Genomic DNA, 15,427 nt, shown 5'->3' with positions numbered 1-15,427 from the left:
GACGTGCTGTGATTTACCAGGGGGGAATGTAGCACCCTGAGGATTCGGCTGCTACAGGGGTATTGCACCTCAACCCAGAGGTGTGATATTCCACTCCCGGGTAAGGATGGAGTGTGGAACTGAGCTCAGATAGACTGCATGCACTACATACATCCCATTTCAGAGGAGCAGGCCGACGGTACTCCCACTTAGAAATGTGCAGGTACAACCGAGCCTGTTCCTGGCTGGAGTGGGAGGGGGGTGGTACATCCCATGTAGTGTAGGGGCAGATAGGGGGAGCAGTCTGGGTAGTGATAGGAGCTCATTGGGTGCTGGTCACCTGAGCTCACACATAGAGGGATATATAAGGAGGGCACCAACTAGAATCAGGGTCAGACGCAGAGAGTCAGTCAGCTGCAGAGGACAAGTCAGATGCAGAGAGCAGGAAACAGCAGCCCTGGAGAGAGAGAGAGTGGAGCAGAGAAAGACCCAGAGGGGGAAGACTGAAGGGACCCAAGAACCCAAATTAGAGCACCGGGTGAGGAGTCAGCATCAGGGTACCGGAACCCAAACTGGTGGGGGTAAAAACAATCCCCAGCCAGAGACCGGAGACCGTGGGCAGTGTCTGCCACGGTCACCCATCACATCCACCCCGAAGGCACACCACATGAAGGGTCAGGGAACCCAGGGCCAAGGGTGTCCCAACAGAAGGCCCGAGGGAGCTGGACCTAGGTGGATCACTGGTGGGGACGGCGGAAGAAAGGACAGAGGGAGAGCTCAGGGCCACGCTCCGGACTTGTTTGGGGGTTGGCTGGATCCAGGACCTGGTGGACGCAGCACGGCTCGGGTGGTCACTAGCAGCTGGAGTGACCAGTACAACATCTGCAGTAAGTAAACACCCTTAACTGCACAACCCGACTCTGTCTTCACTGCCGTCTGCACTACACCACCACAACCCCCATCCTCTGCGCCTGTCCCCTCTGAGGCTATACCCCTCCCGTTGGGGGTTATCCCACCAAGCTGCGCATCCACCATCAGCCTCAGCGGAACCTGCTGCAGCGGCGGCCCCAGTGACCGCATCACAACGGGTGGCGTAGTCGACACAAAAGAACTCTTAATAACATCTGTAGGACTGCCACATAACCCTGAGCTTGACGCCCTGGGCACGGGGCCGGGTCACAGCCGCTCGGAGACTACAACCCCCCATCTGATCCGGTGCCGGGTATTCCCCTCAAAAAGGAATATGTCCCAGGGGGCGCGTCAATAGGCTCTGAGCCTTTATATACCTGTGCACAGCAGCAGCCACCTTCAGTCTGCTGCTGGACAGCCAGCAGCAGCAGCAGCAGGAGAGGTATGTAATCAGGAGCCCTCCTGCTAAGGGTAGACAGCTGCTCGTTCCACCCCACCCCCCGCCTTAATTGGTTCTCCTCCCTTCCAACGGTGTTGAGGCGGGTGGGAACAGCAGGGGGTGAAGGTGCTGTGTTTAAAGAGGTGGAGTTATGCAGATCTAAAACGCGTGGATTGCAGCAGCAGCAAGCCGAAAAGTGCAGGCATGTAAGGGATCTAGAGGTTGACAACATGTCTTCTTAACGGGAGTCCAGGAGCTCATCTCCACAAATGGACTTTTCAGGATCCTTGGGTGGCTCCGTAGTTTGAAACCAATTCTGGTTATCGCTTCTCGGCCTTTTGGCTAAGATCAAGTGTAGTATCTGTTCTTATCAGTTTAATATCTGATACGTCCCCTATCTGGGGACCATATATTAAATGGATTTTTAGAACAGGGAGATGGAAAAAGAGCTTGCTCTGTCCACTCCACGCATTGACCTGGTATTGCAGTATCTCCAGGACCGGTGCACCCCTTCTTTAATGCAGTTTCTAAAATCAGAAAGAATTGAATTCAATGTTTTTTGTTCATTTTGCTTGTTTGTCGGATTTTGGGATGGACTCTTTGGCTTTGCTTTTCTTCTCCTCATTGGATTTTTCATGTTCAAAGTTGCAGAAGCCAGATTACAAGCTCATTTTGGTTCAACTTCAGCAACTGTGCATTGCATTGCCATGTAATGTGATGCAATGCTATCTTTCTAGCTCTCCCTTTTTACTTCCTTTTGGATAAACAGACATATTAGGCAAGCATTTTGGAGCTTTCACCTAAATAACTACAGGTGGTGAGATAAGCTGCACAATATAATTGACCTTTCAGTATATTGTTGCACACACACCATCTATTTAGCAAATGCCCTTGTTATCAACAGCAGCCTTTTAAACTCACCTGAGCTAACAGGTATGTGCGCTGGTTACTCTGCTGCGCTTAAAATTTCTTTTTTGGTTTGCTACAATGCCTTTTCTGAAACGTTGTCTCCTTCTGCTGGAACACTGACTTCTTTCATTTAATGCCTGCAGACTATAAAAGAGAACCCAACCCAAAAAGTTTGGTTGATTAGTCTGTGGCATTCTGTTAAACTGTTGCTTATGGCGGTCTCTGTGAGCTTCTCAGCGACATTCAGCCAGCCAGGTATCCTGCCTGCAGTAGATGGAATGTGGCAATGGAACGCTGGCTGCGCGTGTCATAATAGGCTCTGAGCCTTTATATACCTGTGCACAGCAGCAGCCACCTTCAGTCTGCTGCTGGACAGCCAGCAGCAGCAGCAGCAGGAGAGGTATGTAATCAGGAGCCCTCCTGCTAAGGGTAGACAGCTGCTCGTTCCACCCCACCCCCCGCCTTAATTGGTTCTCCTCCCTTCCAACGGTGTTGAGGCGGGTGGGAACAGCAGGGGGTGAAGGTGCTGTGTTTAAAGAGGTGGAGTTATGCAGATCTAAAACGCGTGGATTGCAGCAGCAGCAAGCCGAAAAGTGCAGGCATGTAAGGGATCTAGAGGTTGACAACATGTCTTCTTAACGGGAGTCCAGGAGCTCATCTCCACAAATGGACTTTTCAGGATCCTTGGGTGGCTCCGTAGTTTGAAACCAATTCTGGTTATCGCTTCTCGGCCTTTTGGCTAAGATCAAGTGTAGTATCTGTTCTTATCAGTTTAATATCTGATACGTCCCCTATCTGGGGACCATATATTAAATGGATTTTTAGAACAGGGAGATGGAAAAAGAGCTTGCTCTGTCCACTCCACGCATTGACCTGGTATTGCAGTATCTCCAGGACCGGTGCACCCCTTCTTTAATGCAGTTTCTAAAATCAGAAAGAATTGAATTCAATGTTTTTTGTTCATTTTGCTTGTTTGTCGGATTTTGGGATGGACTCTTTGGCTTTGCTTTTCTTCTCCTCATTGGATTTTTCATGTTCAAAGTTGCAGAAGCCAGATTACAAGCTCATTTTGGTTCAACTTCAGCAACTGTGCATTGCATTGCCATGTAATGTGATGCAATGCTATCTTTCTAGCTCTCCCTTTTTACTTCCTTTTGGATAAACAGACATATTAGGCAAGCATTTTGGAGCTTTCACCTAAATAACTACAGGTGGTGAGATAAGCTGCACAATATAATTGACCTTTCAGTATATTGTTGCACACACACCATCTATTTAGCAAATGCCCTTGTTATCAACAGCAGCCTTTTAAACTCACCTGAGCTAACAGGTATGTGCGCTGGTTACTCTGCTGCGCTTAAAATTTCTTTTTTGGTTTGCTACAATGCCTTTTCTGAAACGTTGTCTCCTTCTGCTGGAACACTGACTTCTTTCATTTAATGCCTGCAGACTATAAAAGAGAACCCAACCCAAAAAGTTTGGTTGATTAGTCTGTGGCATTCTGTTAAACTGTTGCTTATGGCGGTCTCTGTGAGCTTCTCAGCGACATTCAGCCAGCCAGGTATCCTGCCTGCAGTAGATGGAATGTGGCAATGGAACGCTGGCTGCGCGTGTCATAATAGGCTCTGAGCCTTTATATACCTGTGCACAGCAGCAGCCACCTTCAGTCTGCTGCTGGACAGCCAGCAGCAGCAGCAGCAGGAGAGGTATGTAATCAGGAGCCCTCCTGCTAAGGGTAGACAGCTGCTCATTCCACCCCACCCCCCGCCTTAATTGGTTCTCCTCCCTTCCAACAGTGTTGAGGCGGGTGGGAACAGCAGGGGGTGAAGGTGCTGTGTTTAAAGAGGTGGAGTTATGCAGATCTAAAACGCGTGGATTGCAGCAGCAGCAAGCCGAAAAGTGCAGGCATGTAAGGGATCTAGAGGTTGACAACATGTCTTCTTAACGGGAGTCCAGGAGCTCATCTCCACAAATGGACTTTTCAGGATCCTTGGGTGGCTCCGTAGTTTGAAACCAATTCTGGTTATCGCTTCTCGGCCTTTTGGCTAAGATCAAGTGTAGTATCTGTTCTTATCAGTTTAATATCTGATACGTCCCCTATCTGGGGACCATATATTAAATGGATTTTTAGAACAGGGAGATGGAAAAAGAGCTTGCTCTGTCCACTCCACGCATTGACCTGGTATTTCAGTATCTCCAGGACCGGTGCACCCCTTCTTTAATGCAGTTTCTAAAATCAGAAAGAATTGAATTCAATGTTTTTTGTTCATTTTGCTTGTTTGTCGGATTTTGGGATGGACTCTTTGGCTTTGCTTTTCTTCTCCTCATTGGATTTTTCATGTTCAAAGTTGCAGAAGCCAGATTACAAGCTCATTTTGGTTCAACTTCAGCAACTGTGCATTGCATTGCCATGTAATGTGATGCAATGCTATCTTTCTAGCTCTCCCTTTTTACTTCCTTTTGGATAAACAGACATATTAGGCAAGCATTTTGGAGCTTTCACCTAAATAACTACAGGTGGTGAGATAAGCTGCACAATATAATTGACCTTTCAGTATATTGTTGCACACACACCATCTATTTAGCAAATGCCCTTGTTATCAACAGCAGCCTTTTAAACTCACCTGAGCTAACAGGTATGTGCGCTGGTTACTCTGCTGCGCTTAAAATTTCTTTTTTGGTTTGCTACAATGCCTTTTCTGAAACGTTGTCTCCTTCTGCTGGAACACTGACTTCTTTCATTTAATGCCTGCAGACTATAAAAGAGAACCCAACCCAAAAAGTTTGGTTGATTAGTCTGTGGCATTCTGTTAAACTGTTGCTTATGGCGGTCTCTGTGAGCTTCTCAGCGACATTCAGCCAGCCAGGTATCCTGCCTGCAGTAGATGGAATGTGGCAATGGAACGCTGGCTGCGCGTGTCATAATAGGCTCTGAGCCTTTATATACCTGTGCACAGCAGCAGCCACCTTCAGTCTGCTGCTGGACAGCCAGCAGCAGCAGCAGCAGGAGAGGTATGTAATCAGGAGCCCTCCTGCTAAGGGTAGACAGCTGCTCGTTCCACCCCACCCCCCGCCTTAATTGGTTCTCCTCCCTTCCAACGGTGTTGAGGCGGGTGGGAACAGCAGGGGGTGAAGGTGCTGTGTTTAAAGAGGTGGAGTTATGCAGATCTAAAACGCGTGGATTGCAGCAGCAGCAAGCCGAAAAGTGCAGGCATGTAAGGGATCTAGAGGTTGACAACATGTCTTCTTAACGGGAGTCCAGGAGCTCATCTCCACAAATGGACTTTTCAGGATCCTTGGGTGGCTCCGTAGTTTGAAACCAATTCTGGTTATCGCTTCTCGGCCTTTTGGCACGATCTATCAGGTTTACCTGTGTGGTCTTGCCTGTGAGGTGCTCTTGGTACCCTTTCTCTCGGCCTGGGGGGATCGTTCCTTTTCGGAGGGACTTAACCCCCCTGCTGCTATTGGGAGGAAGGATTAGTCCGGGAGCAACGGGAAGGGATCCCATGAAGGCTTGCGCCTTTCAGAGAGAAGAGTCGGTACGTTCCTGAGTGAAGGATGCCGGCAACGCTCACATATTCATCGGGTGATGCCCGGATGCGGAACACCGTGAGGATTGAAGTTGGAGCAGGATCGAGGACGGAGAAGAATTTGTATTACATCTGCCATAGGATTCTGCTTGGAGTTCTGGAGTTTCGGCGGGAAGACATATTCTGCTTCCAGGACAATGAGTACAAGGGGACTTACACCATCACCTTCAAGAGCCAGGGATGCTGTCACCAACTCGTACAAAAGGTAAATGAGAAAAACTACTTGGATGAATTGGATGGACTAACCTTTTGTCTCTTGTATGCCTATGACGAGATCCCTATCGTGGTGCATTTCCCGAACCCCTTTGTGGAAGCTGCAGACATCTCGACCTACCTTATCCGTTATTGTGACGATCTGAGATACCTGGGCACTGTGAAGAACGCGGTAGGCTTCTGGTGCGGCAAGAGGAGGTATATGGCCCGTCTAAAGAGGGACCCAAGCGGAGTGGGAGGAATGCTACACCCTCCCTCAACATTTGTGATCGGTAAGAGCAGAGGCTACTTATTTTACCCTGGAATGCCGGTATGTTGCAGGAACTGTGGACAAATGGGTCATACCCAAACGTCCTGCACGGGCAGGAAAGTAGACCGCTGCAATAATTGCAGCTGTTACGGACATTTAATGAAGGACTGTCCCGTTGGGAGGAAATGCAATCTTTGTGGTGAGGCGGGGCACATGTTCCGAGGATGCCCCAACAGGACCAGGACCAGGACCTACGCAGAAGCTGCATCTTCTGCAGCTGAGCCGATGCGCCCGCCGGTCTTCACTGGCGGGCCGGCGTCGGAGGGCGGTTCGAAGGGCGAGAAGGCTGGGATGGAGCAGGGAGCCGGAGGCCCCTCTGGGGCGGCCCCTGCATCGAAGTCCCTTAACGATGGGCGGACCTCGCATGGACCGGAGCGGAGGGGTCCTCCTTCTGGGAGGGTATCCTCCGTGTCGATGGTTCCCGATACCGATCCTGTTGGGCTGGAGGGTGGTGCCCCTGTGCGGTTGGCTACAGGGGACCACGCAGCGATGGCCTCAGGATCTTCCAGGGCGATTAGCCAGCCAGATGAGGGGGCTTTGCTTCTAGGTGGCGAACATCAGGGAATCGGTGTTGGTGATCTTATCCTGATGGACCAGTCTCTCCCGCTGGAGGAGGTGGAGGAAGAGGAGGACTGTACCAGTGACCTGGTGGAGTCTGCCCCGAAAAAGAGACGGAATGTCGAAGCCCCAGCGTCTCCTGGAATGTGGCTGGGAACCGTGACCTACGAGGGGGCAACCGCCGGCTCACAGAATATCGAGTCGTTTGGGTCCTCTAGCCCGGATGTCCTGGAGCAATTTGACATACAGGGCTTTGAGTCAGGTGTCCTCATGGAAGATCCACCACCCTGACCTATGAATGCCGACATTAAGACTTGTCTCACTGAATGTGAGGTCATTAAAGAGCCCAGTTCGTAGGGCTGCTCTATTCAAGTATTTAGAAACCGCTGACTTTGACATTTGTTTATTACAGGAATGCGGGATACAACATGCACTAAATTATAATGACATCAAGACAGATTGGAGACTGGGGCCCTCCATCTGGTCTGGCTCCAATGACAACAAGTCAGCGGGGGTGGGCTTCCTCTGTCGTGGGAGAAATATTACTGTAAATGCTGTCACAGAAATAGTACCAGGCAGAGTGGTTTTAGTGCATTTTAAATTTAATGGTTTTACCCTACGTGTAATGAATATTTATGCTCCCCCTGATAAGCAAGAGAGAATTAATTTATTTGGGATATTGCCATTGTACTGTACTGGGTCATCTCCCCTGATCGTAGGGGGTGATTTTAATTGTCTTTGTGCTAGTGAACAACGAGCGGGGGGTGACCCTTTACGCAAATTGGATAAGTCATGTCATCTATTGAAAGATTTTATAACTGATTTTAAATTATGCGATGCGTGGAGGTCACTCCTGCCGACGGACCCTGGTTATACGTGGTCCGGAAGAGGGGTGTCCTCCAGGATCGATTTTATTTTCCTATCAGATGATTTCAACCCTGTAAAATGTGTTTTAACATCAAATATATTTTCTGACCATAAGGGCTTGGAGGTGCACCTAGAATACCGGGATGAACAGAGGGTCAACAGGGGCCTCTGGCTTCTAAGTACTTACCTGCTGGAGGACCCTCTGATTCGACAAGACTTTGGTAAAGCCTATCAAGCCTGGCGGCGACAAAAACCTTCTGATGCCCCTATGGTAACCTGGTGGGAAAATTTGAAAAAAAAAAGTCAGAATGTTTTTTATAAAAGCAGGGAGACGTAAAGCTAGAGAGAAAAAAAGATGTTTTAGTGATCTTAACACCAAACTACAAACACTTTTTAAATTCAAAGAGCTAGGGGTGGAGGTGGGAGATGATATTGCTAGCCTAAAAACTGAAATCCAGAACTGCATAGACACAAAGGGGAAAGAGATTATTTTTAACTCTAGAGTGCAGCACTTGGAGGAGGGGGAGAAGTGCTCTCGCTTCTTCTTCAAAAAAGTCATGGATAAAAGAGAAGTGATCACAAATCTAGAGGGTGAAACATCTATGCAGGGAATGTTGAATGCTACTTTTAACTTTTATAAGCATCTTTTTAGTAAAAAGTGTATAGATGAGTCCTTTTTATCTGATGCTCTTAATGATCTCGATTTTAAGTTAAATTTTACAGACCAGGAGTTTTTAGAACGCGATATTGTTTTAGAGGAATTATTTTATGTTTTTAAAAGTTTCTCTAAGGGTAAAGCACCTGGGTGTGACGGACTACCTGTAGAGTTTTATCTTACTTTTTGGGACATTTTAAAAGAGGACCTTTTTATGCTTTTTAAAGAAGTTTTTATTTCTGAACAGTTGCCATTTTCGTGGAGGAGAGGAGTGGTGTCTTTGATATATAAAAAAGGTGATCGCAGTGCTCTAGCGAATTGGAGACCCATAACTCTCCTAAACGTTGATTACAAGGTACTTGCTAAGGTGGTTGCAAACCGGCTCAGGAATGTCATTGCCAAACTAATCCAGCCTGAGCAGGTTTGTAGTGTACCAGGCAGAAGTATTTCAGAGGTTTTAAACGTATTAAGGGATGTAATTTGGTATTCCAGAGACCGGGGTCAAAATGTAGCCCTTTTAGCCCTAGATTTTGAAAAAGCTTTCGATAGAGTCTCTCATAGATTTCTTTTTAGAGTTTTAAAAAGAATGGGTATCCCTAATATGCTTTTAAATTGTATTAAGATTTTATATAAAAATTGTTTTAGTCAAATTTCTCTTAATGGCTTTTTAACAGATGGAGTTCCCCTTGAGTCCGGAGTGAAGCAGGGATGCCCCTTGTCGCCCATCCTGTTCATCTGCGCCATGGAGCCCCTGCTGAGCGCAATAAGAAAAGACAAAGTGATTAGAGGGGTTCCTGTTCCTGGCGGAGGTGGCAGTGATGTGAGAGTCTTTGGCTACATGGATGACGTGACGGTTGTGTGCGTGGACCCTGCTTCCCTCCGGAGGGCGGTGTTGCGCATTGATTTTTTTTCCCAGGCATCCGGTTTTAAACTTAATTTAAATAAATCTGAATGTCTGACTTTGGGATCCTGGGACACCGCCCAACTCCCGCAGCTCACTATAAAACGAGACAATGTAAAAATTCTTGGAGTTGTTTTTAACGAGGAGAATGTGGGAACTCAAAGCTGGGAGAATGTCATAGAAAAAATGTCAAAGAAAATATCATTTTGGGGTTTGAGGTCCCTAACAATGGAGGGGAAAATTTTAATTATAAAATCAGTGTTGTTACCCCTCATACTGTATATAGCGATGGTGTACCCCCCCTCTGATGTTTTAATTAAAAAAATGACTAGGATGATCTTTATGTTTTTATGGAACTCCAAAATGGAAAAATTAAGGCGAGAAATAATGAGGAAGAATAAAATGAACGGCGGAAGGGATGTCCCCGACTTACATATTTATTTGTATTTAAATTATTTCTGCTTTTGTTTCAAACATTTTAATGGTAATAGTGCGCTAAGTTATTTTTTAAAATATACTTGTGGGATGATTTTTAAAAGATGGTTTAAGTTGTCGTTGAATTCCCCTGTTTTACTATGCCCCCCCAAACACCAAGCAATCTTAGAAAAGACTGTTCGATTTTATAGCCTTGGTGATTTTAATATGGACATTTTTAAAGACCGCAAGAAGCTTTTATCTTTTCTGAGGAGGAATGAAGATGTGACCCCCATAGTAAATTTCTCAGAAGAGAGATCGAAGCAAGTTTGGAAGAATGTCTTCGGGAAATTCTTAGCAAATGGACATAAGGATATCGCATGGATGGTGGTCCACCAGTGCCTCCCCACCAGAGAGTTTCAACACAGGAGAGGCCTGGTGGCCAGAGCAAAATGCCCCAGAGACTCATGTGTTTATGACGAAACCACCTTGCACCTTATGTGGAATTGCCCATTTGCACAGGAACTTTGGCACAAAGTTGGGATTCTTTTAAAATGGACTTGCGGTTTAAGAGATTTTAACCATGAATATGTTTTATATGGCCTTTTTAAATGTCCGACCCCTCAACAGTATTGTATATGTTGGTGTATGATTAACTGTTTTAAAGACGCCCTTTGGAAGGCACGCAATATTTTACTTTTTAAACGTGATGCTATTTCTGTGAAGGATTGTCTTAAAATTGCTTTTAGCCAGATGTATATTTATTACTTGAGGGATGTCAAATGTATTGGGAGAAGGGATGCCAATCGTATATGGGGTTTTTATGGGTGGAATTCTGTGTTTTAATAATGTACTGTTTGTGTTGTTGTTTTTGATTGTAAACCATCTTTTACGCACTTAATAAAATATGTTGAAACCTGATCTGTTCTTATCAGTTTAATATCTGATACGTCCCCTATCTGGGGACCATATATTAAATGGATTTTTAGAACAGGGAGATGGAAAAAGAGCTTGCTCTGTCCACTCCACGCATTGACCTGGTATTGCAGTATCTCCAGGACCGGTGCACCCCTTCTTTAATGCAGTTTCTAAAATCAGAAAGAATTGAATTCAATGTTTTTTGTTCATTTTGCTTGTTTGTCGGATTTTGGGATGGACTCTTTGGCTTTGCTTTTCTTCTCCTCATTGGATTTTTCATGTTCAAAGTTGCAGAAGCCAGATTACAAGCTCATTTTGGTTCAACTTCAGCAACTGTGCATTGCATTGCCATGTAATGTGATGCAATGCTATCTTTCTAGCTCTCCCTTTTTACTTCCTTTTGGATAAACAGACATATTAGGCAAGCATTTTGGAGCTTTCACCTAAATAACTACAGGTGGTGAGATAAGCTGCACAATATAATTGACCTTTCAGTATATTGTTGCACACACACCATCTATTTAGCAAATGCCCTTGTTATCAACAGCAGCCTTTTAAACTCACCTGAGCTAACAGGTATGTGCGCTGGTTACTCTGCTGCGCTTAAAATTTCTTTTTTGGTTTGCTACAATGCCTTTTCTGAAACGTTGTCTCCTTCTGCTGGAACACTGACTTCTTTCATTTAATGCCTGCAGACTATAAAAGAGAACCCAACCCAAAAAGTTTGGTTGATTAGTCTGTGGCATTCTGTTAAACTGTTGCTTATGGCGGTCTCTGTGAGCTTCTCAGCGACATTCAGCCAGCCAGGTATCCTGCCTGCAGTAGATGGAATGTGGCAATGGAACGCTGGCTGCGCGTGTCATAATAGGCTCTGAGCCTTTATATACCTGTGCACAGCAGCAGCCACCTTCAGTCTGCTGCTGGACAGCCAGCAGCAGCAGCAGCAGCAGGAGAGGTATGTAATCAGGAGCCCTCCTGCTAAGGGTAGACAGCTGCTCGTTCCACCCCACCCCCCGCCTTAATTGGTTCTCCTCCCTTCCAACGGTGTTGAGGCGGGTGGGAACAGCAGGGGGTGAAGGTGCTGTGTTTAAAGAGGTGGAGTTATGCAGATCTAAAACGCGTGGATTGCAGCAGCAGCAAGCCGAAAAGTGCAGGCATGTAAGGGATCTAGAGGTTGACAACATGTCTTCTTAAAGGGAGTCCAGGAGCTCATCTCCACAAATGGACTTTTCAGGATCCTTGGGTGGCTCCGTAGTTTGAAACCAATTCTGGTTATCGCTTCTCGGCCTTTTGGCTAAGATCAAGTGTAGTATCTGTTCTTATCAGTTTAATATCTGATACGTCCCCTATCTGGGGACCATATATTAAATGGATTTTTAGAACAGGGAGATGGAAAAAGAGCTTGCTCTGTCCACTCCACGCATTGACCTGGTATTGCAGTATCTCCAGGACCGGTGCACCCCTTCTTTAATGCAGTTTCTAAAATCAGAAAGAATTGAATTCAATGTTTTTTGTTCATTTTGCTTGTTTGTCGGATTTTGGGATGGACTCTTTGGCTTTGCTTTTCTTCTCCTCATTGGATTTTTCATGTTCAAAGTTGCAGAAGCCAGATTACAAGCTCATTTTGGTTCAACTTCAGCAACTGTGCATTGCATTGCCATGTAATGTGATGCAATGCTATCTTTCTAGCTCTCCCTTTTTACTTCCTTTTGGATAAACAGACATATTAGGCAAGCATTTTGGAGCTTTCACCTAAATAACTACAGGTGGTGAGATAAGCTGCACAATATAATTGACCTTTCAGTATATTGTTGCACACACACCATCTATTTAGCAAATGCCCTTGTTATCAACAGCAGCCTTTTAAACTCACCTGAGCTAACAGGTATGTGCGCTGGTTACTCTGCTGCGCTTAAAATTTCTTTTTTGGTTTGCTACAATGCCTTTTCTGAAACGTTGTCTCCTTCTGCTGGAACACTGACTTCTTTCATTTAATGCCTGCAGACTATAAAAGAGAACCCAACCCAAAAAGTTTGGTTGATTAGTCTGTGGCATTCTGTTAAACTGTTGCTTATGGCGGTCTCTGTGAGCTTCTCAGCGACATTCAGCCAGCCAGGTATCCTGCCTGCAGTAGATGGAATGTGGCAATGGAACGCTGGCTGCGCGTGTCATAATAGGCTCTGAGCCTTTATATACCTGTGCACAGCAGCAGCCACCTTCAGTCTGCTGCTGGACAGCCAGCAGCAGCAGCAGCAGCAGGAGAGGTATGTAATCAGGAGCCCTCCTGCTAAGGGTAGACAGCTGCTCGTTCCACCCCACCCCCCGCCTTAATTGGTTCTCCTCCCTTCCAACGGTGTTGAGGCGGGTGGGAACAGCAGGGGGTGAAGGTGCTGTGTTTAAAGAGGTGGAGTTATGCAGATCTAAAACGCGTGGATTGCAGCAGCAGCAAGCCGAAAAGTGCAGGCATGTAAGGGATCTAGAGGTTGACAACATGTCTTCTTAAAGGGAGTCCAGGAGCTCATCTCCACAAATGGACTTTTCAGGATCCTTGGGTGGCTCCGTAGTTTGAAACCAATTCTGGTTATCGCTTCTCGGCCTTTTGGCTAAGATCAAGTGTAGTATCTGTTCTTATCAGTTTAATATCTGATACGTCCCCTATCTGGGGACCATATATTAAATGGATTTTTAGAACAGGGAGATGGAAAAAGAGCTTGCTCTGTCCACTCCACGCATTGACCTGGTATTGCAGTATCTCCAGGACCGGTGCACCCCTTCTTTAATGCAGTTTCTAAAATCAGAAAGAATTGAATTCAATGTTTTTTGTTCATTTTGCTTGTTTGTCGGATTTTGGGATGGACTCTTTGGCTTTGCTTTTCTTCTCCTCATTGGATTTTTCATGTTCAAAGTTGCAGAAGCCAGATTACAAGCTCATTTTGGTTCAACTTCAGCAACTGTGCATTGCATTGCCATGTAATGTGATGCAATGCTGTCTTTCTAGCTCTCCCTTTTTACTTCCTTTTGGATAAACAGACATATTAGGCAAGCATTTTGGAGCTTTCACCTAAATAACTACAGGTGGTGAGATAAGCTGCACAATATAATTGACCTTTCAGTATATTGTTGCACACACACCATCTATTTAGCAAATGCCCTTGTTATCAACAGCAGCCTTTTAAACTCACCTGAGCTAACAGGTATGTGCGCTGGTTACTCTGCTGCGCTTAAAATTTCTTTTTTGGTTTGCTACAATGCCTTTTCTGAAACGTTGTCTCCTTCTGCTGGAACACTGACTTCTTTCATTTAATGCCTGCAGACTATAAAAGAGAACCCAACCCAAAAAGTTTGGTTGATTAGTCTGTGGCATTCTGTTAAACTGTTGCTTATGGCGGTCTCTGTGAGCTTCTCAGCGACATTCAGCCAGCCAGGTATCCTGCCTGCAGTAGATGGAATGTGGCAATGGAACGCTGGCTGCGCGTGTCATAATAGGCTCTGAGCCTTTATATACCTGTGCACAGCAGCAGCCACCTTCAGTCTGCTGCTGGACAGCCAGCAGCAGCAGCAGCAGGAGAGGTATGTAATCAGGAGCCCTCCTGCTAAGGGTAGACAGCTGCTCGTTCCACCCCACCCCCCGCCTTAATTGGTTCTCCTCCCTTCCAACGGTGTTAAGGCGGGTGGGAACAGCAGGGGGTGAAGGTGCTGTGTTTAAAGAGGTGGAGTTATGCAGATCTAAAACGCGTGGATTGCAGCAGCAGCAAGCCGAAAAGTGCAGGCATGTAAGGGATCTAGAGGTTGACAACATGTCTTCTTAACGGGAGTCCAGGAGCTCATCTCCACAAATGGACTTTTCAGGATCCTTGGGTGGCTCCGTAGTTTGAAACCAATTCTGGTTATCGCTTCTCGGCCTTTTGGCTAAGATCAAGTGTAGTATCTGTTCTTATCAGTTTAATATCTGATACGTCCCCTATCTGGGGACCATACATTAAATGGATTTTTAGAACAGGGAGATGGAAAAAGAGCTTGCTCTGTCCACTCCACGCATTGACCTGGTATTGCAGTATCTCCAGGACCGGTGCACCCCTTCTTTAATGCAGTTTCTAAAATCAGAAAGAATTGAATTCAATGTTTTTTGTTCATTTTGCTTGTTTGTCGGATTTTGGGATGGACTCTTTGGCTTTGCTTTTCTTCTCCTCATTGGATTTTTCATGTTCAAAGTTGCAGAAGCCAGATTACAAGCTCATTTTGGTTCAACTTCAGCAACTGTGCATTGCATTGCCATGTAATGTGATGCAATGCTATCTTTCTAGCTCTCCCTTTTTACTTCCTTTTGGATAAACAGACATATTAGGCAAGCATTTTGGAGCTTTCACCTAAATAACTACAGGTGGTGAGATAAGCTGCACAATATAATTGACCTTTCAGTATATTGTTGCACACACACCATCTATTTAGCAAATGCCCTTGTTATCAACAGCAGCCTTTTAAACTCACCTGAGCTAACAGGTATGTGCGCTGGTTACTCTGCTGCGCTTAAAATTTCTTTTTTGGTTTGCTACAATGCCTTTTCTGAAACGTTGTCTCCTTCTGCTGGAACACTGACTTCTTTCATTTAATGCCTGCAGACTATAGAAGAGAACCCAACCCAAAAAGTTTGGTTGATTAGTCTGTGGCATTCTGTTAAACTGTTGCTTATGGCGGTCTCTGTGAGCTTCTCAGCGACATTCAGCCAGCCAGGTATCCTGCCTGCAGTAGATGGAATGTGGCAATG

The 15,427-nt window shown here is 45.9% G+C and overlaps 7 non-coding genes across 7 annotated transcripts; all 7 read left to right on the top strand.

Moving 5' to 3' along the window:
* Positions 1-1,649: 1,649 nt before the first annotated feature.
* On the top strand, positions 1,650-1,840 carry LOC141223114 (U2 spliceosomal RNA). Its single transcript, XR_012290784.1, has one exon. It is a non-coding gene; the product is annotated as a U2 spliceosomal RNA (small nuclear RNA).
* A 1,115-nt stretch (positions 1,841-2,955) lies between these two features.
* On the top strand, positions 2,956-3,146 carry LOC141223113 (U2 spliceosomal RNA). Its single transcript, XR_012290783.1, has one exon. It is a non-coding gene; the product is annotated as a U2 spliceosomal RNA (small nuclear RNA).
* Positions 3,147-4,261: 1,115 nt separating this feature from the next.
* Positions 4,262-4,452, top strand: LOC141223000 (U2 spliceosomal RNA). The gene has a single exon (XR_012290714.1). It is a non-coding gene; the product is annotated as a U2 spliceosomal RNA (small nuclear RNA).
* Positions 4,453-10,628: 6,176 nt separating this feature from the next.
* LOC141223042 (U2 spliceosomal RNA) lies at positions 10,629-10,818 on the top strand. Its single transcript, XR_012290752.1, has one exon. It is a non-coding gene; the product is annotated as a U2 spliceosomal RNA (small nuclear RNA).
* A 1,118-nt stretch (positions 10,819-11,936) lies between these two features.
* On the top strand, positions 11,937-12,127 carry LOC141223112 (U2 spliceosomal RNA). The gene has a single exon (XR_012290782.1). It is a non-coding gene; the product is annotated as a U2 spliceosomal RNA (small nuclear RNA).
* Positions 12,128-13,245: 1,118 nt separating this feature from the next.
* Positions 13,246-13,436, top strand: LOC141223111 (U2 spliceosomal RNA). Its single transcript, XR_012290781.1, has one exon. It is a non-coding gene; the product is annotated as a U2 spliceosomal RNA (small nuclear RNA).
* A 1,115-nt stretch (positions 13,437-14,551) lies between these two features.
* LOC141222998 (U2 spliceosomal RNA) lies at positions 14,552-14,742 on the top strand. The gene has a single exon (XR_012290712.1). It is a non-coding gene; the product is annotated as a U2 spliceosomal RNA (small nuclear RNA).
* The last annotated feature ends 685 nt before the right edge of the window (positions 14,743-15,427 follow it).

This window comes from Phyllobates terribilis, unplaced genomic scaffold (genome assembly GCF_046119375.1).
Source record: "Phyllobates terribilis strain yellow unplaced genomic scaffold, ASM4611937v1 Scaffold_366__1_contigs__length_1906876, whole genome shotgun sequence".
In the NCBI taxonomy this organism is placed as follows: domain Eukaryota; kingdom Metazoa; phylum Chordata; class Amphibia; order Anura; family Dendrobatidae; genus Phyllobates; species Phyllobates terribilis.
This window is presented reverse-complemented; position numbering and strand designations above follow the sequence as displayed.